We start from the raw sequence: 24,405 nt of genomic DNA, 5'->3' as shown, positions 1-24,405 counted from the left end.
AGACAAGCGCATTAAAAGTAAAAGCTATTTTTTTCCACTCTGAAGTGGTACAGAATTAAAGCACTTGTTGCGGGAGATGCTGAGGCAACCAACAAAGTTCAGAAAAGTTCAAAAAGACAAACCAAACAGATTCACAGGCCAACTAGTATCTACTGAGCCAAATTATTTCAGAACAGGATGTCTCTACAACATAAATTTCAGTAGAAATGTTATTGCCTACTCTTGTGTTATGTCCCCAGTCACTACAGCTGTTATTGCAAACAGAATACTGGAATAGATGTGTTCTCGCCTTAATCAGACCCTTAAGCTAGTGTGCTAACCAACACCCACAGCACGTGAGGCACAATTTAGACCTGAGACAGCACCAGCATTTGTTCAGACACTGAATTTTCCTTCTGCACTTGTCTAGCAGAATCCTCCCCAGTGCCCCGTTGCTGGCGAACAGCTTTGTTATGTATAGGGAAACTGAGGCAGAGCCACATGTTGTATGAAGAGAGGAAACCTACTTTTTTCCAGACAGGGCTGAGAAACATCACTTTCTGAAAAGAATACACCTTTTAGTTAACACAATCTTTCTCTTCATTAGGTAGCTTGGAGCTCATTCTGGAGAGGAGAAGCATGTTACATCAAATAAGATGGACTATTTTGAGGAAGGGAGCTGCAAACCCACAAGTGTCACCCCTTATGAACAGAAGAGTGCAAAGGTGTGGACTTGTCATTTAGAAGAGTGGAGCTGGGGTGCGGATGGTACAATTTTAATAATCTTCTCTCATTTGCAAAGACTGTGAAAAAGAACAATTCCTAGTACTGTCTCCTGCTTTACTCCACACTAATGGATGCCTCTGAACTAGCAGAAGTCATTCCCATTAAATTCCTGCATTATCAGGCCATTACTTGACAGGGCAAAGATTAATCACAAACTTTCAGGGGACCATTTATTCCATTTGCCAATCTATCTCTCCCCGTTATGCTGCTCTGGTTGTGTTGTCAATTTTTCAAGTGCCAAGGAGTTTGGACTGATCCAGTTTTCTGTCCATCCATCTGTCACACACCTGTCAATCTGGTTCGATCTGAATGTGCTGTTTGCTCTGGAAAAGTCAGAGGGGGAGGGGAGGTGGGCGGGATGCTGAGTGGTGTAGGAGGCAGAAGGCCTGTGTTTGAAAAATAAACAGAAAACAGATTAGCAGGCTGCACTAAATAGAGAAGGGAGGATTCAGAGAAACCATAGAGGTAAGAGTGAAAATTTAACAACGTAAATTTAACATCTCCCCTGGTGCTGCAGGCTGACTCATATTGTTAGTCTGAGAAAGTATGAATGGGCTACCTCAAAACATCCGTGGATTTATGATTATAGTTCATTTTATTGTTCAGCTTGGTGGAGGGCAATGTGTGAAATGGATTGAATGGGAGAACAGATCTTTTAAGAAAATAAACTTTTAACTCAGTGGTCTAAGTCATTATTCAACGTCTTCAGAACTTAGCACCAGAAGTGCTCAGGAAATGCAGCAGAGGGAAAGTGAATTGTACAAACACTTGAGAGAGGAGTTAATTACCCATCCTGATTTCCTTTTAATCGGTATGCATTAAGGCTCTGAGTTTGTTCATCGTTAGTTTGGTTTTGAAGAGGACGACCTTTCCTTTCTAAGCTGCTCTACTTCACCACCAGCGTATTTGTGCCATGACTAAAAGGTATTCTCACCTCATTGGTGGATACCACAGAAGATCCTACTGCTCAGCTCAGCTCGGAAATTACACCTTGTGCTTTGCCATGCAGTTTGTACAGGTTTGTGATTTGGAAATGGTCTTGGTTCTGAATAACAATCAGGGTAAAATCCATCTAGGTTCAAGAGTGATTTGATGAGACACAGTGGCCTAGATCCTTCCATGTAGTTAAATAAGATACTAAAGCTTAGAGTGCGACTGTCCCGAGCTATCACTGCAGTCAGTGTAGAAAAAATTAACAATTCAAATATTAAGTGGTTGTATTCCCTCTGGAAAATAACCCCTCCCCATGTTTAACAGATTTGGATATTATGAAACCAGTAGAAGTTAGATAAGTTGAGACTAAGCCACAAGTCCCTCTAGGATCTACTTCTAGCTCAAATGATCCTGATCTCCATAAAACAAGAAAGCCTAGATTTCAAAATCTGCCGCATCAGTTTTAATATTTGGGACTCTTTTGGCACTCTTTTTCATTCACTGCTCTCTCACATTCAATTTTTAGGAAGCACGTGGCAGTGAATACCTTGTTCCTACTATGATAATTAACCACTCTGGAAACAGCTTGACTCCATTCCAGATGGGTTGTAGTCATGTCTTCCTTAGAGCCATTGTCCTAGAAAACTGGGGGCAGATCCCTCAACAGGGACATGGAACGACAGCTATTGGTTTAGGATTGTTAGTTAACATGACAAAAAAGACCTAAATTTTGCAGAAGCATCAAGTAACTAACAAACTCTGAGGAAAGATGAGAAAAATGTACTCCCCACAAGAGGCTGGTTCAAAAAGTTTTTCAGCAAGCTCCCATAAATGACACCCAAAAGCAGAGATGATTGTAAATTCCTGCCCCTTTACAGACACACAGATTGATGTCTTTCAAAAGCACCAGGGGTGGGGGAGAATGATTTTTTCAAAGTTATTTTTTAAGTCTTCCTCTATCTGCCCAGTATAGAAGTATAAGTATAGAGAAGTAGACAGTATAGAAGAAAAAATTTGATTTTTAAAATGCCTGACAGTAAATGACCTCCTTAGAGTTTATGCTTGGAAAGATCACTGTTCAGAATTAGCCCTTAAGAATCTTACCGTTTTCTTTTTGCCTTTCCCCCATCTTTGAAGCTGAAGGTTAAAAATGAGATAAAGTGGAATGATGTTCTCAGACAAGTTTGAAAAAGTCAGACCTGCCACCTTTATCCCATTGTTGTGGAGTGCCAGCTCCAGTGCCACTTTCATCAGCCCACATTAGAGGCTTCTCACCTTCAGTCCATTCAATCAAGGAAAACCAATGCAGGCAGATGGAATAGGACACTTGATCTAGCAGCTACAGGAGCAGATTGGAACAATCCTTTCCGCAAACACTCGGTGAAGATGCAAAATAAAATATAAAAAAAAAAAATCCATTTTCATTCCTGCTAATAACCATTCCTCTCACATTTCATCATTGCTTTCCATGAATTACCAGAGAACAGTGTCTCTGTTTCTGCCTTCTTGCATGAGAAAGCTCCTTTGTAAAATGGAGGCAAGCACAAGGGACCTTGGGATAGTTCACACATGTTAGGGAACTCGCAATCAAGAATTACTTCTTTGAATCCAGGTTAAAGTGACTAGCAGTGTCTATGGGAATATTGAGGCAGCCTGACTAGACTTGAGTGGGCAGGAAGGTTCCAATGGAGAGCTCTGGAGTTGCCTCTCCTCCTAACAATGGACATCACTGCACTCTTGCCAAAGCTCCAGGAGAACTGTGGGAGAGAAGACAACTAGATAATCACAGTGTTAAAGACAGGTCTTTCAGGATGGTGCTGAGATAACCTGAATGTGTCTGTCTGGGGAAATGCAGCCTGTTTCAAACACCAGTCTCCAAAACTAATGATCTCAAACCATCCATCAAAAAGTATATGCACAGGTAGGACATTTAGGAAAGGAGGAGGTGGACAGCAGCAAAATCTTCTTTAGAAATCCTTACAGAGACACTCTTGGTGCCAAATGAAGGCTGTACAGATGTACAGCTGGCTCCTGTCAGGTCCTCCTCCTCTGCCTCCGGGCTAAAACCATGAAAGATCCTGAAGGAGACTTTTTGAACACATCATAGTTACCTGTTACTGTTTTCTTTCAACTCTTCCTGTAACTGCAGGTCCCCTCCTCTCTTCTCCCTTCAGGGTCTGATTTTGGTTTTTGTGGGTATTTGTTTGTTTGGGTTTGTGTGCCCAGTGAATCACACTTCTGATCTTCCTGGTTTCCCCTCAACAGCCACTTCTCTTTTCCATTTAAAACTGACATTTTGTGCCTCTCAGGTTTCTTTTTAAGCACTCACTTCAATTCCAAGCTGATTGCTACCTTAGTTTCTAAAGCAGACTCATTTTCCCACTGATGAGTCCAAGTTTTTTGTTATTAAGTATTTATTCATGAGAAATGACAGAACTTTAAAGCAATGCAATGGTGAAAGTTTCACATTTTTTCCCGCTGAGTAGGGGAAAAGACTATAAGAGAGATGTAATATTCATAAACAGTTAGAACAGGAGAGGACTTTGACTCCTCTATCCCAGCATTAACAAAAATACAAGATGCAAAAGCCTGCCACATAGCTGAAACAGCAAATGGTGCACTAGTGTTGCACACACAGGAACAGCAAGGGGCAAAAGGTATGTAGTTCCTACTCTCTCACCAAAGCTGACTTATAGCACATTTATATTGTTCTGGTCAACTTAATACCAAGAGTAAACTTGATCTCTGAGTCACTAGAAACCCACACAACAAATGTCCTTGTATGTAGCCACACCATATTTGATTAGAACAGTTAGAAAAAGTGATGCAAACTCAAGCCTTCTGTACAGCTCCAGGATTTAGACTGTCCATGTGCAGCATATCAGGCAGTAAGACACAGCATCATAAAATGTCTCTCTGTTGTACCTCACTGTCTCTACAGCATGATTTCAGTGCCAAGCCAGCGTCATTGAAAACAGAGGTCAACAACTGATTGTGCAGGTGCCAAAGACAGCACAGAATAAGCCAGAAGACTGGGGAGACGTGGCTTTTTGAAAGACACATTTGTGAGAGACAGGTGTCTCGCACAGAACAAGATACTGCTGATCAGCTGCCTATGTCTTTCACTAGCAGTCTCCTGGCTCCTGTTGGGTTTCTGCTTGTACATGTAACCTCTAATTTTGGCAATAAAATGCCTTACACTGAAAAAAAAAAAAAATCAACATGTCGCTATTTAATGGTTGCTGATTCCATAGTTTAATTCATTATTGAAGTTTCACCTTGCTCTGAAACAATTAGGAGTGCTCATATGATCAGTTACCAAGTCTCAGTTGGGAGGTAACAATTTATGGCTGAGAAGCTGGAGGTGACAACTTCTGAAAGTGCCTTTCAACTGCATCTCCCCTCAGTTGTGATGGATGTGTATAATAGCACAAATAGGGAAGAGAAAGTTAGGAAGAGTGATGTTTCACAAGAATCACACCCGATTGTGCATGTTGATGTACAATGTATGTGTGTGTGATGTGCAATGCTGTATGCTGCAGTATGCACTGCATAATAAATACTCATGTGTGTTCTCAGGGAAGGCAAAGGCTGACGGAGAAATCTAAATTAACTCCAGTGCTCTCTTTGAAAAAGTATGATGTGGGATAAAGCCATTTATAAACTGGCAGTGACTGCAGGCTTGAGGTACTGAGGGAAAACACCCCATGAAGACTAAACATGAGTGAGAAAGAGGCGAGCAGCTAAACTAACAAGTGCCACGACAGGAACACACTCTGCCCCATCCTTTCAGCTCAGCAGAGAGAGTTAAACGTGCTTCATGATGGCACCAATAACCTTGCCCAGCCGTTCTTGTGTGCTGAGCTCCCACTGGAAACATTAGAATAGGTTCCAGCAGGGTGGGGATGAGCAAAGGGGGAGCAGGTTTCTCGTCTTCAGCGATACGCTGTTTATCCAGCTTAGCCATAAAGCAACGTAAATCAAGCATGTCATCCTACCTAATTGCGTGTTCATATAGGACTTAATTGGTAATATTCCTGCAACCCAGCTCCTCAACCTTCATGTTGCATTGAGTTCCTCTCAGAGACTAATGAGCTTTATACAACAACAAACATTTAGGTCTGTTGTTCTAATTCATTAACATAATGGGCAATACAATGAGCAGTTATGATAATAAACACTAATAAGAGGCACTAGCGACACTTATTCCTAGCAATGCCAGGGCTGTATGGTGTGTTTGTACGGTGGCAATGCCATGGTAAAAAAGGGGGCGCAGTCCTGCCTGCTCTTCTCTCAGTAACTACCCAGAGTATCTGTTCCATGTCAGCCAGCTGAAAATGACAGTGGTACATAAATAATTTCTATCATGACAAAACAGGACTGAAACAACACAATTTAATTTTTTTTTTATTAGTGAAAGAAATTGAGAAAGGAATATGGAAGTGAAAGGGAACAATTTTTAAAGTAATTTTACGACATATTCCAGCGCATCCCAATAGCTATGGACTTGGCAGCTTCCTGAAGAAACTTAAGCGGCTTTCCTATTTGTAAATGTGCTTTAGTATGTGCAAGAAAATGAAACATCGACAGTATGGAAATGCCTTGGTTGTTTTTTCCCTTTTTTCCTTCTCACTCAAGTCAGCCATCTTTCACCAAATTATTTTTCCACAAACAGCTAACACTGTAATTAACCACTGGGACAATCTGGTCCCAAAATCCACATGTATGTGCACACACAGACTTGCAAAATATTTTTTAAGACTTCATTGGACATCATACTTATTCCCTGCAGGTTAGTCCATGCTTTACCAAACTCTTTGGGATTTTGGGTTTCATGTAGAACACCATGTTGCCATGAGAGAAGTTCATTTCCCCTTTTTACTTCTCTATATAATAATGAGGACCTTGCTCAAAAGTTTACTACCTGATCCTGACAACCTTCAGCACAAATCTATACCCATCACTTTATTCCATTTTAAACAATGGTCTAAATAATTTCAGATGTTACACTATCTGGTCCCTAAATTTTGTTAATCTCTGTCGTCTTCCTCTTTTCGGCAAAATGAGAGAAAATGTTTTACAGGTAAGACAAACCTATAGAATCACATTTTGCTCTTTGCCATGTTAAACAAAACACCTTGACTGAACAGTCACATGCTTGGGAGCAAAGTGTCTTTTACCTTTCAACTTGATTCCTGAAAATGGTATCTCATTTACAGGACAGGATTTTTTTTTTTCCTCTCCTTTTGCACTTCTATGAAGAGAAACCTTTCATTTTTAAGAGTCATCCTCAGTGACAGACATTTCCTGAGCAAAGAAATATAAGGCTACAAAAATGTATGATTTCTGAAATTTATGGCCAGAACTTTATCACAATGGAAATATTTTTTTCTAATTGAAGTCTATGCTGCTGTTATGACACTAATTCAATTATCCGTTATATTACATTCATCATAATTTTATCTTCTTGTAAAAGAAGAATCACTTGTTTCCCTGACATTGGTAGAGTTGACTTAGGAAGAAAGGGGTGAATCTGCACTCTAATAATGTCCTTTTGCAATTAATCATAAGGGCTGTATTAAAATACAATCATAGAATCATTTAGGCTGGAAAAGACCTTAATATCATTGATTCTAACCAATAACAATAAAATAAAACAGAATAAATCCATGTGGAGTAAATATTAAATACCCAAAGGCTTATAACAAAAGATTATACAAAAAACCTTCTAAAAGTTTAATATAATATTCCTGAGAATCTGGATACCTCTTTGGAACAGTTTGGGTCAGAAATACACTGGAGTTTAGAGAAGAGTGAAAAACCTTTCTCTGCAGTAAACAAGAAAACCTTTCAAACAAGTCACAAATCATCATCAGAGATTTCTGGGTGATGCTGAGAACCTGTGATATGCAGTGCATGGTATAAAAAATGTCTTGTGCTGGAGGAGCATCATCTATTATAACTCTGCTATCCCTGATGGTCCCTACATATGTCAGGAGTCTGTAAAATGACTCAGATTTTCCATGTGCTGCTTGCCAATAAACAGTGTTTCTATACAGGCAATGACTTCAACTATGGTGGGAGTTAATATCTGTAAGGACATGAAATGACCACTCTGTTGACAGTCTCAGATATTTATCTTCTATGCCTGTGACTCATGCATAGCACAGTTTCACCCATATGTTTGGCCATGAAATACCCTTATTGAGTAACAAAATGCTGAAGGTACAGCTATTTTTCGCATAAAATCACCAATGACTCTCTTCCTATAAACCTCCCGGGGATTAAACAAGCTGAGGAGGTTGGTTTCCTGGCTTAAAAGATTCAGGGGAGACAGGGAAGGGTGTCTCATCTAAGATATTCAGATTTTAAGCCTAACCTCTCAGCTAGTCATATAAGGCAACATTCTAATCAATAAATAGTGATCTGTACTTCCATTGAAGAACATTTATTCCATCCTAAAGTTGATGATATCTTAGAAATACAGGCAACTGGTTTTATATTTTCTCCTGGCCTCTTTAGTCAGGAGAAAACCCAGCTTAGTTCCACGGGAAGATAGGAAAGGCACCTACAGCAATGCTTTCCCTGAATCTTTCCCTTTCATTCTGCTGTGTGTTTTGTAGGGAACGAACTCTTCCAGGCTGGAGAAGTTTTATTGTGGTTTCACAATTTGCATGAAAAGCCTCTAACAGGCATTGCCATCAAACCATGCCATCAAAGACATCAGTTCATGTGCCACCCATTCAAAAATCTGCTCATCTTTCTCACTTGGACAGTGATCTACAGCAGCTGAGGAGAGGTGAGTGCATGCCACACTTCCCCTGGAAGGGGTTTTTTCCCAACCCTCAGTCAATGTTTTTTACTGACCTGCAAGAGAAGCAAAGCTCTGATTCAAGGAGAGAGCTTATTTCGATTAATGGGGTATGAGGATGGGGAGAGACACGTTCATTTGTAACCTGGAAATTCTGAGGGGTACCTCTGTGTCTGGATCAATATTGTGGGAGCCACAAACGTTTCTGCCACACTGCCCTCTCCTCGACAAAAACATGCATCATTTTTCTTTCTTTCAGGTCTCCTTTCTCCTCATCTCAGAAGCTTTTACAAATCTTACCTCTTCCTATCAAAGCAAACTACTAATGGAGTTTGGTCATGGAGAAAGGGGAGTAGGGAGAGAGGTTGATTGTTTTAAAGAGGAAAATTATTCTCTGCTTTCTCTTATCACAGCCCTTTATTTTCCACCTGGAAAAAATACTTTGCACTTCAAGGAAATAATATTAAATAATATTAAATAATATTATTTTTTCAAAAATTCAGAGGATGAGGATAGAACTCATCAGTAACTTTGAATTCCATCTTTGACAATCTCACCATCCATTTATCTGCAGCTTGACTGTGAAAGATGTATTGGTGGCAGCTCACTTAATGATTTTAGAACTAGTACTGCTGGTGCCCCAAGCCAATTTGCCATTAAACAGCAGTGACTTGGAGCCTTTCCACTGTACAGTCTAATTTCTGGAGGGAGAGGAGATGGGAATTGGTTTCTCTGCGCGCAATGAAAAGTTGATTCTCACCAGTAAAGATTAGAAATCTTAACAGATCTACAGTTTTGTGATGTATATTTTAGAGGCATTTGACATTATTCAGAGTGCAGGTCCATGACATACAGAAATGGAAAGCTAAGCCTAGCCAAAAAACGTTAGCTTCCACAAGAGGCAGCAAGCAATATTTATTTATTTACTTATTTATTTAGGCAAAGTGAACCCTAGAGTTAGTCCACGATACTGGCTGTAGCTAGAAATCAATCTTTCCAGACAACCATGCAACAGAGACATAAATGTAACTTAAACCTTCAGATTGGATGTCTCTGCTACAATTGCCAATTTGTGTGGACATATGTTTTACAAATGTTGGCCTGTTGATAAAGCCTGATGCTCTTCCACACCCTTCCAAAAGGACCCTGACCAAAATAGTGAAGTTAAATTTCCAGAAAGTAAATGTGTTCATTCAGAAATGCATTTGCTTCTGAAGACCTCTAGATCCTTCAACTGCAATTGAAAATTTTTCAGGTGCCTCTTGCCAAATTTGCTTAAAATATGGCAGTAGAGACCAGCTGGTGTCATTCCAGGCCTCCATCAGTGCCAGGCATAACACCAATGCCAATAGTCCTCCATCACTGTTTTAGTCTGACCCTCTACATGTAACTGGGCACTGATTTTCTTTATTAGCTCTTTATTAAATGCAATGACTTTTTAAGTTGAAATTTGTCTTCTGAAAGATCTCTGTTTTCTTTTTGAAGAAACTATTATAAATTACAGCAGTTGTTTTTCAATAGGCAATTTTACTCACTGCTTAAAAAAGAAAATATAAAAACCTTTTATCTATTTTCAACTTCTGGTCTTTTTTTTCTTGAAATGCTTATTCCCTCAGATTGAAGAGTCTTTTATTACTGCATATTTTCTTCCTTCTGAGGGCTGGCCACAAGGTCATAAGCCAAGAAGTCAGTGCATTAGGTATCAAGTCACCATCACAGGGTTGTATACGTGCCCTCAGCTCAGACCTTTTACTGCTGTGGGATAATAGTATGGCTGGCTGGCTGCTGTGTCTCACCAGGATAGTGGTGACTTCTTCAGAGGAAAAATATTGTTTGTGATTGTGTAATTGGGCTCAACTCTTTCCCCTCTGTCTTTTGCTTCCCCTCCCACTCCTCATCTGTGCATTTAGACATGTTGTTCCCCACTTTTTTCTTTTTAAGATGGACCTCCCTGACACCATCTTCTCCTCCTCCTCTTTTCCCTTGCTCCATGACTTTTTGCTGCTCCCAAAACCTGCTTGTCTTGCAGCACCACCTCCTCAGGTCCTGCTGGTGGGGCCGGCAGTTCTGTTTCTCTGAGTAGTTAATGTTAATAATGGCAGGAAATCTTATTAGATTGGAAGTTGTGACTTCATTTTAATGCCAGTGAGCTACATTTCAGTATCAGTAGCCAGTGATTTATATGGCAAACTCTGTGAGACTTTGGTTTTTGGTAGGCACAGTTATGGCGTCTCCTCACCAATGATGGTTCTTATGACTTCTGGGGTTCAGTAAAACATACAATAAGTGATTAAAGTGATGATCTGCCCAAGATATTAGGTAGTCGTCACTTCCCCTCACCTTCCTAGGGTATCTCTGCATGTGATCCCTTTAGCCTTTGTTTATCAAAATTGCCAGGACCCTTCCTGACTGTCTGTGAACCTGGATTAATTCAGTCTGAGTCTGCCTCACTTCCTCATGGGCTGAACAATTATAATAGTTGATGCTTCAAGGCTGTGAGTGTTAATGTTACAGTATTTGAATCACGGTTTAGGATCCTTCAGTACAAAGGTTCAAGATAAATGTGGTGTTATGTTGTTACAGAATCAGAATGCTGCACAACCTCAATATTTAAATTTCATTTGTGTTTCTGACATTAGTGGATTTTTTTTCCATCTAAGGCCATATTTTCTATGTCTTCAAGGAAAGACAGAAAGTGGGAGGCCCCTGAGTTTTACTGGGAGATAGGAAGCTCCTCAATTTCAGTCCTTTTGGAAAGCTATTAAGTATTAAAAATATCAGTAAATCTGATAAAACTTTCTGGCAATAAATGAATGATTCAGGTTAGAGAAGGAAAAACTCAACTAACTAAAAAAAAAACCAACCTGAATTTCACAACATTTTTGTCATTAATGTTTTAACATGACCACACTAGGAAATTCACTGGTATGTTCAGTCCTAAGGAAGACTTTGTGTGGGAAACACTAGATCAGGCATCTTTAGAACAGTGACATTCAGCCATGATCAACTTCTGGCATGTTGTGATTGGAACTCACTCAGATGCTCAGTCAAATAATTTGTTCTTAAGACAAAGTACAAACTTCCAAAGATTTTATACTACACGTGAATAGGATTGTGAAAATCAGGAAGTTCTATGTGAACTTGAAAGGAAAATCCCTAGACCTGTGTTACTCTAACAGATTTAGGTTCTCAGGCTTTATTTGCTTTTCAAATCTCTTAGGATCTCCCTATTCCTTTATTTTATATATTTTAGCTTTAAGACAAAATTAACCCTTAGAAATTAATAAAATTTTTAACTAGATAGAGGTCTATATCCTGTATATAACTGATTTTTGATGGAAAACTTTGACAGTCCTTGTCTAGTTTCTAGGATTATGAGATAGATGCAGTTTTTATATTGCTATTGCAATAATAAGAATTATCATAATAAATTTATATTTTGTTAATGGTGTCATTCCTTCACCTAAACTCTTTGGTGCAGATAATTTTGTCTTTCTGAGGCTGGTCTAATTTAAGACTTGGGAAATATCTGTTACAAATTACACCCAATTTTAGGATTGACAGACAAAAAAAAAATCTTGAAATCACTGCCATGGACCAACAACCTTAGCTCCCAAAGAAAAACATGGCATATATTTTCAAGTGTAAATGGTACCTGAATATTAGCATTAAACAGGCAAAAAGTCCAGAAAAAAGTTTAGGAGAAATATGAACAGGTATGGGAACTGCCAGAGAATGATTGGGTCATTTCCTCAATTCTAGTAACAGAGATGGAACTTTGCTACCCATATCTGAATTCAGATATTTTAGATAACTTTCAGAGAAAGAAAAATGTTTATCTTTCACCTTGTCTTTCACCAAATATGATTAAATATTATTTTGATTGAGTAAGTGGTGGTTTCTGCTTGAGAACAAACGTTCAAAAGCAGAAGGGCCTGGTGTATCATTGAACAATGACAACTATAATAAATTCATTTAGTGCACCATAAAGGTAATGTGCCTAATTGGACCATAAGGATAGAAGAAAGAAAGGAAAAAAGAAATGCTTGTATTATCCTTTCTATTTCTTCTCCTTTTCTTTTTAAGGATAGCCTATCATTAGTCATCATGAAAGATCTTGGTGGCCACTGAAACAGAGGAGGGACCTTTGACACAGCTTGATCAATCCTAATTGAATAGACCAGAGGGACAGAAGCCAAAAGGAGGAGACCCATTCTTTGCATTTGACAGCCTCGTCCTTTTTAGTTTGTCAGCTGTCAGAAAACATTGGGGCACTCTCAGGGTGCATGAGAATGCTTTAAGTTGTCATATACTTTTTTGCTACATGAAGAAAATTCTTTTAAGCCTTGAAAGTGTCTGGTCTGCTCTGAGTATCCAAAACTCTAACATTGGGAGACACCTGGTGTACTCAGTGAAGTAAACGGGAACTTGGTAAGGACTCACAATGTTTCCTCAAATTAACAAAAGGTTTCGTTCCACTCCTCATACCTGACACCCCAATCAAAGTTGCTCATCATGATACTTATATAATTTACTGTCTTTGCACAGGAGTAGGATATAAGTTAGAGAAGCCTAAGCCTTCCTATTTTCTATGACAAAACCCACCTAGAGATGCTTTCAGTATACTTCTGTACTTCCCATGAAAAGTTAATAGCTGAAGAGAAGACCTGAACTCCTAAAAAACCTACATGTATTGAGCAGTATCACTGTGTTTTTAGTGCTGCAAAGGGGTGACATTCTTTTGGCTTCTCAGAGGCTGTCTTACCCTAGTGTAATTATTGCTGGACCTGAACAAATTCTTCTAAGAATATTGAGGGGAGGGAAGAAAGGGGGTAGGAACGGTTTGCCTCTAGTCTTCCTGTCCTCTCATCCTTTTTTCCTCTGCTCTACTGGTATGAAATTACTGCAACCAGGGAATTTCTCATGAGAAATTTCAAGCTGTAAGTAGGGGAGTACAGTAGGGAGATCTAGAGTTGGATAAAAAAAGAAGGAAAAGTCTTAGCTTAATGACCATCCATTGAGGCCTTTGCTCCACACTCACAACAAGCACTTTCATATTCAGATCTTTTCTAGCAGCTTCACTAGTAGCCCCTTTACTAGTGATGAGTTCACCACCTGTTCTCTTGCCCTAAACTACAGGTAGATATTTGGGATTTTTGCCTCTTGTCAAGACTTTGAATCCAAACACCAGTCAACCAAAGGAATTCAGGAATTCACTGCTTTCTCATTTCTTTCAGCTTGATGAGGAGCTTAAAATGCTGAAAATCTCCTCAGAAACTTTACCCTAAATGGGTCTCCATCTCAGTGGTAAAAACCCAAGCAATTACAATTGCTTGGAGGTGTTACTATCTTCTCACTCTGTGTTAGTCAAGGCTCAGACATAATTGCATCTCATTCCTTCTCTTGCCTTTTGACAAGTCACACAGGAGCTTAAGAAAGGTCCACTATTGTCACTTCCTGATCACCTCTCTCACTGCAGTGCTTATAAACTACACTGTCTTTTCTGCTGTAAGGACTGCCTCAATCATGTATTTGACAGAGAAAATGTGCACAAAGATCACAGTTCCTGTAGCCACCAGCTGCATCAAAAAGACACCTTCTTCATGAGTTGTAGGGGAAGTGAAAATTGTCACATTGACAGTTCCTTGGGGCAAAGTTCAGAATTTTGTATCTATTTCTACAACAAAGGATTTGCTGCAAACTCTTGTACTGTTCTCTAAAAGACCCATCTCTAGGCAATCGATGCACTGCACAACATTAATATAATTAAACCAAAAGAGCAACCACTACGGAAAACTCAGAAAAAAGAACTCTGAAAGGAGGAATGAATAACTTAAGAAAGGTCAAAATGGTCATCAGCTCTGTCATGACTGCAAAGGACTTAAATATAGCCTGCATGGCCATGGAGGGAGTTGGCAGACATCCACAGGGAATGTCTGAAGCCAGACTGTGATGGTGGAAGTTCCTGTCATATTCTAGGAAGTGTCTTAGCACTGAAAAGCCATGTGAACTCAGCTGCACTGAAAGCACCATCTGAGCTCTGACAGGTCAGACCTAACTCTTAATGTAAAGAATTCACAGGAATCTGCTCTCTCATTATTCAGCTTATGCTGAGGGAGATGAATTTCCAACTTTGCTGCATTGGGTACTCCTATGACAACTGAGTGGGTTATGTGTCCAGGAACAGCAAAAACCTGTATTCTTATGCTGTATTTTCATCGACAAATGTCTTTCACTGTGCACCTTCATAGGATTTTAATTTCCGCCCACAGCAGCACAGGTACTGATGTTGGTCACCAAGTCCCTTTTAGTCTCTTCCTCTCAGAAAAGGAAGAGGCCATGAGGAAAGTAAGGTAAACTATTTCCAAACATGTCTCAGGATGTAATTTAGAGTACTTGGGTCTCTGCTGAATTCAGTCCTCCAATAAATAAACAAAAAATATGTGTTTTCTTCACCTTGGTGTTTTCAACAGAAACTTTTGATTCTCCATTAGCCCATGATTCACAAAGATGTCTTGAAAACCAATTTAAGACCCAGCAGAACTGAGTAGCCCACCACATTCAGCCAGCTGTGGAGATTCATGTCAGTGTTTCTGCTACAGGACAGATGATGAATGGCTGTTGGTGTTTGGGAAGATTCTGCAGCCCAGAGCATATTGCCTTGATCCTCAATGTCAACGCATAGGTCATCATACCCATTCGTCAGATAATCAGAATGCCTGGTTCTTTTACCCCTTCACTTTATCATAGGGAAAAATTTTAATATTCAGAAAAGCAGAAGGAAGGTGTAATGTTTGAAAGTGGGTGGCTCTGAAAAATTACTAGCATAAGTTGCTGGGGTTGCTGGCAATGTTTCCTTCCAGCTCAAGCAGGAAATTCAAAGATGTAAGACAGCTCTGTCTAGAAGAAACACATCTCACACTTTAGCTTTGAGGAGAGAACTTGTTTTAATCAGTATAGAAATACCTGATGGAGAGAGAGGAAAGTTATCTGTGACTGTTACCATTGATGGCCATTGTTAAGTGATGAAACAGTTTCTATATATACAGCCTGTTCTATGTGGATTGTCCACCTGCTTCGAGAACTTGGACATGAATCTCTACAGCCTGTTGTGCACAGAAATTTAAATATATAATATCCATTATCTCAACTGACCTCAACATTAATAAAGGACATATGGAGATATTTTCACTTATGATGACATTTTCATTCTTGTCTGTGACCATATTGGATTTTCTCCCATCTTCCTTCACATAACCATTTCTCAAGTACATGAGTGTAAGAGTCTTGGCTCATATATAAACATCTCACAGTGCTTTGAAGTCCCTCAGCAAGGAAAAAAGTTCCCAGTCCAGATTCTCAAAATGCACAAAAAGAAGGAGAGAACCTATAGGAATAAAGTTTTGTCCCTCATACATATGGAAATATCATGGCAGGGGGCTGAGGGCAGGACAGAGAGAGAGTTAGAAACTGGATGAGCTGTCCAGAAAAGACACACACTGAGTGATGGATGGTCAGAGAGGGTCTACAAATAGAAGAGACCTTTTTCTGCTTTAGAAAAGACAAAGGTTTCAGGAAAACCAAAAGAAAGAGCAAATATAACTTTTTTCCTTTTTTTTTTTTCTTTAATAGCTCATAAATAAAGTAGTGCCTGTTTCATCATTACTCTCCTTGAGCCTCCTATATTCCTCTACTGTTCTATTCAAGTCCAAAGATATATGAACCGTTTCTTGCTAGTTGTAGTACACTTTCAAAATCATACATTAAAAAAGATGATTTAGAAAGAAAAAAACTTATAAAAAAGAATGTAGATGTGTGCAGCAATTATCAGTTTACCATTGTGGGCAATTTGGATTTCATTGCCATGGATCTATGATGTTCTAAAAACAAGTCTAAGAATTTGGTAGAAAGTATTACTTACTCAAGTATTCATGGAGTAATTTGGTACTGAAACTTTTATGAAACTGGTGAAGAATTACTGTAGATTTTATTGTGAGGAGAACTTTTGATAATGTTGAAGTTGCCATGTCTTTAAAAGTCAACTAAGGAGTAGTAAAATTTGGTGTAATTGAGAAACAGTTGCTTAGCACATTACAAAATCAGATGTGCTATTTTGCAGAAATTAATGTGAAGACAAGAGAAAAAAAAAGAGGAAAAAAAGACAAGAGAATCACTATATGGCTCATTACAAGTAAATTTGATTCTGTTCAAACAACCCTGACTACAGAGACATTTGAATCAGCAAAATGAGACACTTAGGAAACGACTGGTATATCTCTGTCGTGCTGGACTGTCCTAGCTCTTCATCCCTTTAGTAGTAATCAGTTGAGAAGACTCATTCATATTTCACATCTTCTTATTACAGAAATGGTATATGTGCTAAAAATCTGAAAGTCCTATTTCTAAAGCAGAAACAGAATAAAGAATGACTTCCTTATCCTACTAAGCCAAAAAAAACACCCCGTGAGCAAATTCTTACATGATGTTCTACTGCAGTGAGAGAAGGGAAATTTTGTGTATTTTTTGTTTTGTCCCTCCCCCCATCTTTTGCACGACACAAAGCTATGTTGCTTTCACTCTATTTTAATGATAAAATCAGTGTTAGCTTTTAATTTCACTCATTAAAAAAAAACCAAAAAAACAACCAAAACCAAACAACTAGGGAAGAGTAAAATGTCAGGTTTTTTTTTCAAATGGGAGCACATTTTTCTCGCTCTGTTTCGGGGGCTAACTGTGCAAGAAAGTCCATGGGAGGAGATTCCTAACCTAGCTATCAAAACCAATACTGACAGGCTATAACTTCTAATCAAAGACTGACCTCACTGAGAGTGTATAGGACTCTAGGGAAAATCTTGTGAGCTACAGACTGGGGAGACTGACTTCCATCCCTTGAAAGATGACAGAGTCTATAATAAACAATAAAATCATACAGTACAGTACATGAACTATATTTTCTGTTGGGCAGCATAGCTTCTGCAAAGGGAAAACCCATCTCAATGATCTGCTGAAGTTCTAGCAGGGGGACTGTAAATGCATGGATGAAAGGCAAGGAATATTAAAGAGAAGAGACTTTTAAAGAGACAAGTCAAAAGGGATTGGTCCTGGAAGCAATTTTATTCCACATCTTTGTCCATGACCTGGAGAAAAAACAAGCAGAGGAATATCCAACTCTGTAGCTATTAAAACCACTTTTCTGTTGACAGAAGCTGCTGACAGATCTCATAAAAGTTTACAAATGGCTGACAAATAAACTCTGATGTGGATAATCCTAAACTAATGCAAGTAAGAAAAATAACCAAAAAACCTAAACAATGAACCTATGAACAAGGATGGTTCATAAAGCTGAACACGAAACAGGCAGTTATAGTTCAGGTAAGAAATCTTGGTTTCATGTTGTCAGGTGTCTGAAATCTTTGACTCAATATACAGTGGCTGCTGAAAAAGCCAATGAGATTCTGGGCACCATCATGAAGGTGTGGATAGCAAAATAGGATACATATTTTTGTATTTAAAAGGTGTTGTGCACCTGCATCTTGAGCAGGTTTGTGTACTTTTCTGGCTTACACACCCCAAAATAGACATACTGAAGCTCAAGAAGGTGAAATGGAGGACAAGTTATGATCAGGATGATGGGGTGGCTGGCTCTTGAAGGGAAATTGGGAGACTGAGACAATTCAGGAATCTGAGGTGTGATACCATAATGATTAACTAAAGGTGAAAGCTCTGGGTGAGCTGAATGTGGAAATGTTGTTCAACATGTCATGCAATAAAAGAAGCAAGGAAATAAGGAAACATTTTTTAGTTGTTTTTTGGGTTTTTTTGGGTTTTTTTGAACTGACAAAAAGAAAAGCTTCTTTCTTTATGCAGTAAGTGGTGAACCTCTGGAATTTGCTACCCCAGGAGATTATGTGGAAGGACATTATTGGACAGTTTATAAAGGGACTAGTTGTTCACAGACAGTATGTCTGTAAAATGGAGACCAATAGGATGAGCTGTGGGACTACAAAAGGAATAGTTTTCAGGTGGATTTGCTTCAGGTGATTTTGCTTGTTTGCCATGAATAGGATCTCTGCTGAAGCCTGAACACCGAGACTGATGAAAATTTGGTCATTTCTTATTTTTCTTCTATCTGTGTACTAGTTTGATAGCAGACATGATGTCCATGGTCTGTTCTATGGCAGGCCCTACAGGTGCCAGTTCTGAAGAAAAGCCACACGAGCAACGGCTGATTAAGATTTTACTTCAAGCTCAATAGCTATAGTGAAAATTAGGGAATTTCAAGTCAAGCTCAGCACCATGCTAAAACACCTGCTTAGTGAGGATTCACTGTGGTCTATATAGAAAACATTTCATGGTTATATGCCCCTAAAATATTATAACTCAAAAAAGCCCTGCAGTCACCTGCAACACTGAATGAAATCACCCGTTCCCACAGATACATTGTTATCCAAGGCAGGAGTAAGTTTAAGGAACTTATTTTTCTGGGACTTTGGAAGCAGTCAATGTGTTCCATTCTGTCTGGGGATATATTTTGTGAAACCTTAGCTCATTATTTACCTTCTGGATATTTTATACCCCAGGTGGGCCAGTATCATGAATATTTCAAAAGAGGCTTTGTTTATCACTATGAGCATAATATAAGAAGGAAAAAAAATGGCAGTTCGCAGAGGCAGCTGCTTCTTCTGCTCCAAGAGTTTGGGATGTAGATGTCATTTTTATAAACCTAGTCAGCAAGGGCACTGGAGTCTAAATGATGCTGACGGATGTTACGAAAGTACTTTGTCCTTCGTGAAGACGTTTTATCATAGCACTCATAATTGGAAGAGTAAGCATATAGATCCAAAAGCAGAGATTCACCAGGGAAGTCCTGATTATGCTGTGAGAAATGTCTTCTTTCTAAAAGGAGGGTAGAACTTGTGACCTATTTTTGGTACCCAGCACATGACTGGGAGTGAGAAATAAGCAAAATTTTAACCTCATCTAAGGCTTTGTGAGTCCTGGGAGGAGTGAGCCACATCCTTGTTCCATTGCAGGTGTGGAAAAGAGCCTGACTGGGATGTGCAGATCAATGGACACAGTAAGTGAAGATCTATTAAAGAAATGCTCTGAGCTCGTGCTAGCCAATCAACAGGTAAATTCATTACCCTTTCTTTAAGACAACACTTAGTTTTAGGCTGCTCTTAAGGATTTAGACTGGTCACTGTGCTCCCTCTGTGCCTTGAATCTGTCTCTCTAGAAATGCAAGCCTCATTCAGCTGGTACATATACCAACACCACATCTAAGGAAGGAGAATACCTGAAAGCCTCTTGTGGTCCATGTTCATTTGTAGTTGTGTATGAGAAGGCATATGTAAAATGCTGGGTTTTAAATTTCTTCCCGAGAAGACAGAAAAAAAAGTCGAACCAAACCCAAACCAAATTCACCTTAAACAAAGGCATAAAAGGCCTTGAATAAAACAATATGTTAGTTTCGCCATAGACCTTGATGGTCTCTCTTAAGAACAAAACAAAAATAGTGTTGTGCAGGCAAATAGCAAAAGATATTGTACATGATATTCCACATGCAGCTTATGAATATTTTTTTGGAATGGCCTGAATTGCAGAGAGTTTAAAAGGATCTTAGGGGACCATCTTGCTACATGCTTCTGCTTTTCAAACTTCAGAGTGGGAGGCAGACCCGACTGTTGGGTATGCTGACTGGATGAAACAGAGCTGCATCAAGAAACTCCTTCAGCTCCAGCATAGCATGTTGCTAAATCTGCAGTGAAGATAAAGCTTGCTATGCGCACCACAATGCTCATCAACAGACAGAACTAATGCTTGTAGTAGAAGATATTTTTAAACTGGCCACGTTTTGATGCCTCCTCTCTCATATTCATTCCTCAGAACCTCAATAATGATCTGTGAGAACTCCTTTAAAACCCACCAGGCATAAAATCATTTGCAACAGAGTTCATCAGCAAAAGATATTCTGTCATAAATAGATAACTTCTGAGTCCCATTTTTGATGTACGATTTCTGAGATTGCCTCTGCATGCAATGATGATAAACATGTGAGCAAAAGATGTCAGGTTGTAGGAAAGATTTGGGTTAATACTTTAACCCTTAAGAGGTATAGGTTATTTTATGCACAGCTCAGACACATTATAATTTTTGTTATGATAGCAATACTCCAGAGTCATTCATTTATCTGAAGACTTTTAGATTTATTCCAGTGAGATCAAAAGGAAGACAAATTAAACTGACATCCAACAAATAGCCTTCCTAATATGTAAATCAAGAGATATGAATCTGCAGTTATTGATAGGTACAAATTACCAGTAATTGGCCAGAAGAGGTAAGAGCTTTGTCCTGTTCCACTCATTCTTTCTCAAAATTCAGAGGAAAGAAATTCAATTAATCAAAAAACTTGAAAACACCTAAGTACTCATCAGTCTCTTTCATTTATTCTAAGCATTAATATAGACAAGTGTTATTACTCACTTTGATTTTTAAAAAATGCATTTTACAATCATTAAATTTGTCTGAATATGAATAAGAACAGTTAGCATTAAAAAATATGGTTTAGACCACTTACCACCTTAGCTGTAAGGACTGTTAAGTTTTGAACAATTGAGTCAGACAGAGGAGTGTTCAACTTCTTGAGTGATTTATACTTGCAAGTGAACCAGTTGAGGTTTGATTACATGATTAAAAAAAAAAAAAAAAGAAAAGAAAAGAAAAAAGATATTCCTGCTTCTTGATTTCGAATATTGTTTTTCTTCCCACAGGGTGAACTACAGGATGCATAGAGGAGTTGAATCATAATAAGTGTCAGAGAGATACAGCATCTTAAAGCCCTGGAGAAGTCCTAATTTGAATTCTATTCTGAACTTCCTGGCTTAGGCCTCTGTCTACATCCTCCTGCTTTTATTCTCTTTAGTTGTGCACTAACATCTTTAAGGCTCGTGCAGCATGTAAGCTGATTGCTTTGAATATAAATGGGTAGACTATTAAAAGGAGAATTTAGGCTTCTACTCATAAATCATAAAAGGAAGCATAAATTCTGTGTTTTAGTGGAGATTTAAATTCCTAAATGGGTTTTATAGGTGCCACATAAGACCTATTGACAATACCCCTTTATGATAAAAAGTAAATAGAAGTGACAAAGTCAGAATTCAAAATGCCACTGCTTAGCTCCCACTAGCCTGAAGAAGACCAAAAAATGGCTGGAGGAAATCTCAGAGGGAAACAAATGATAACATGAAATTAAATGTGTAATATTCCTTTTTTATGCTGTGTGGGGGAAAAAAGCACTCAGAGAATGAGCTGGAACATTTGCATAACAAAGGAAATCAACAACAACAACAAATTGCCATCGTGTTCAAAGCTGATAATTGCACAGATGACAACAAGAAAGCACCTTTCTTCTCAGCTCTCTGGGGAGCGAGCCTTGTAGAGATGAGGAAAAAAGGTGGAAAGTGACCCCACTTGCTTTCATGAAAATTAGCAACCTCTGAAAATGTCTTTGGTGCAAGGGGGTGGCCAGTGAATGGTGTGAATGCTAATGAACACAATGAGGGCAGAGGCTCAGCCAATGTTCCCGTCAGCTCCATCAGACAATCAACAACTGGCAGCAGACTCTTCTTCAAACCATCCTCACCCAGCTTACCAATGTCCAACTCACCTTGCCAAGAAAGTTTTTCTTGAGAAGTAACTTTTGAGGGGTTTCTGTGTTTGGTGGGCTACTTTTTTTGAGTGGGTTGTTTTGGTTTTTTTTTCTCTCTGATATTTTCTTTCAAATAGGGACTGAATTTCAGTTCTTTGACCCCTGTCAAATGTGGGAATCTCCAGTGGTTCTCTACAGGCCCAAATAGTGTTCCTCAGTTTTTCCGAGCCAGTTGTTTGGACCTTATCTCACTTTACTGAGTTCAAGGTCAAGATATTTGCATTTTCTTCACTGAGGTTCCCAAGACCAAGAAGATTTCTCACTCTGGAGAAACAGGTGGTACTTTAGGCACCAGCAGATCACCAATTGTAACTGGTTCTGTCAGCATGAAAATATGTATTTGCTTTGTCTGCAAGATGAAACATAATCTGATTTATCCAATGACTTCCTAGAAGTACTGTGACTCCAGAAGTCTACTAAAAGTGCTGAATAGTAGTGGCTTTTTTTTTTTTTTTTAATTATCCAGTGGAAGGGTGTCCTTGAATAGATCTCCAAAACTCTTTGAAAGTATGTGACTGATGCTGAAAGTCCTAGACAGAAGGACAGGCTGCAAGAGACCGGGACCAACTGATATGTCCCTGTTTAACTCACCACTTCTTACTCTTTTCCATTGCTGCATCAATAATGCAGCAGGCAACAAAAATGAACAAAAAAGTAACAGACTCTTATTCTAGTCCTTCTTATTTTGGACTGGCCCTAGTAGCACAAAAATAGCTCCCATTGGCAAGTCTCCACAGACCTGAGAGGTTTAAACCCCTGAAATCTGTCCTTTAACTGCACAGGAAATATCTATAAAACTTAAAAGAGTATACACTATCTGATTTAAGAAAAAGTCCTTTTAGACTTTTAAGAGTTTAACATAAATAAAAACAGTTCTAAAGAGATAAATTATTAAAGTCATGCATTTTAAAGTCTTTGCTACAGAATTCAGCCACAGTTTTAAGTTTCTTTCTATAGGGTTGATTAAATAACAAACAGCACCTCCATCAACACTCTCCCCCCTCCCCAAATAACACAGAGAAGAAATGTTTAAAATCAGTCAGGTATTGTTTTATTTTCAGATCCCCTGGGACTTTCATATTTGGTGTCTGATGTGTAGTTTGCTTTTATTCTTTCCAGAATAAATGGATGGAAGTCAGGGAGACCTTGAGTAGACAGACAGTTAAAGCACTCACATGAGATCCCTGGGTTCAACCCTGGATAGCAGAAAAGACAGAAACTTTTGCCTGAGGCTTTAACATCCTATGTACCTTAACCTGTCAGTCCCTACAGTTGGAACAGTTTCATCTTTTATAAATAATAAAACATTAGTAGGGAAAGGGGGTGAAGGCATGAAAGTTCTGTCATTGGGGGACTCATTTAGGAAGACTGAAGGCAAAGATTCAAATCCTTCAGCATAGGAAGAAGAGAGCAGGTACAAGGCTCTCCTATTATCTAGACAAATGAGCACTGGGCAGCACACAATCTCTCTCATGTGGGTGGATTTACCTACCCCACCCTTCTCCTTGTGGACAGTAAATATGAGAGATCTTAACATTACTCTAAATTATCATTAAAACGTGTTAGATCCTCAAAAATCTGTTATTGGGTAGATGCAGGCAACACTGGCTTTCATTGCATGCAACATTTGGCTCTTAGAAGCAAAACTGAACTGCTGTAGAAATAGATGAAGAGATGACCAGGAAGGGGATAAACAGATAATTCTGATGATAGAGCCTGTAGCTATCTTCAGACTCTGCTCATGTTTTTGTCTAAGCATATTCAGTCTGAAAGCACATGAAGGAAGTTGTTGTAGGACAAAATAAAGTTTTACATCTGCCTATTCCTTTTGCAACCTGAGATATTTGTCATTCAGAACCATCATCCTCATGCTACATAGCACAAGTAGCTTTGTTTGTGTCTCTGCTTCATCACCAGCCATCAAATGGAAGTGAAGTAGCTACTAGTTTCTCATGGAGCAGTCTGGGATATTCACTGGTTGTACAGCTATGACAAAATAAAAATGCTAATCCGAATTTTCTGAAATTGTGTGAAGTTGAACACTTTCTGTCTTCACTTTGTTTTGGATGTGTTACAAGATTAAGGCATTCTTATCTGAAGCTTGTAAAGCAGCTCATCAAGACCCAATCAGGTAAGTGAGTCCTCTGTTGGCTGATCTCCCTGCCTGCAGTGTCTGAAGCACCAACTG

General features: G+C 38.9%; 1 protein-coding gene and 1 long non-coding RNA gene across 22 annotated transcripts in view; one reads left to right on the top strand and one right to left on the bottom strand.

Annotated features, from left to right (window-relative positions):
* The window catches only part of CELF4 (CUGBP Elav-like family member 4), a 710,045-nt gene that overhangs the window by 463,364 nt on the left and 222,276 nt on the right, over positions 1–24,405 (bottom strand). The window lies entirely within an intron of this gene.
* The window catches only part of LOC119696209, a 125,283-nt gene that overhangs the window by 8,813 nt on the left and 92,065 nt on the right, over positions 1–24,405 (top strand). For 2 of the 3 annotated variants that reach the window (XR_005255541.1, XR_005255540.1), the window contains exon 3: positions 587–24,405. This exon is cut by the window's right edge and continues 92,065 nt beyond it. This is a non-coding gene — a long non-coding RNA (uncharacterized LOC119696209). The remainder of the gene's footprint in view (positions 1–586) is intronic. The other variant, XR_005255542.1, reaches the window with a different exon arrangement.

This window comes from Motacilla alba, chromosome Z, assembly GCF_015832195.1.
Source record: "Motacilla alba alba isolate MOTALB_02 chromosome Z, Motacilla_alba_V1.0_pri, whole genome shotgun sequence".
Classification (NCBI taxonomy): Eukaryota; Metazoa; Chordata; class Aves; order Passeriformes; family Motacillidae; genus Motacilla; species Motacilla alba.
Note: the sequence above shows the minus strand (reverse complement) of the source record. Positions and strands in the feature narration are given on the sequence as shown.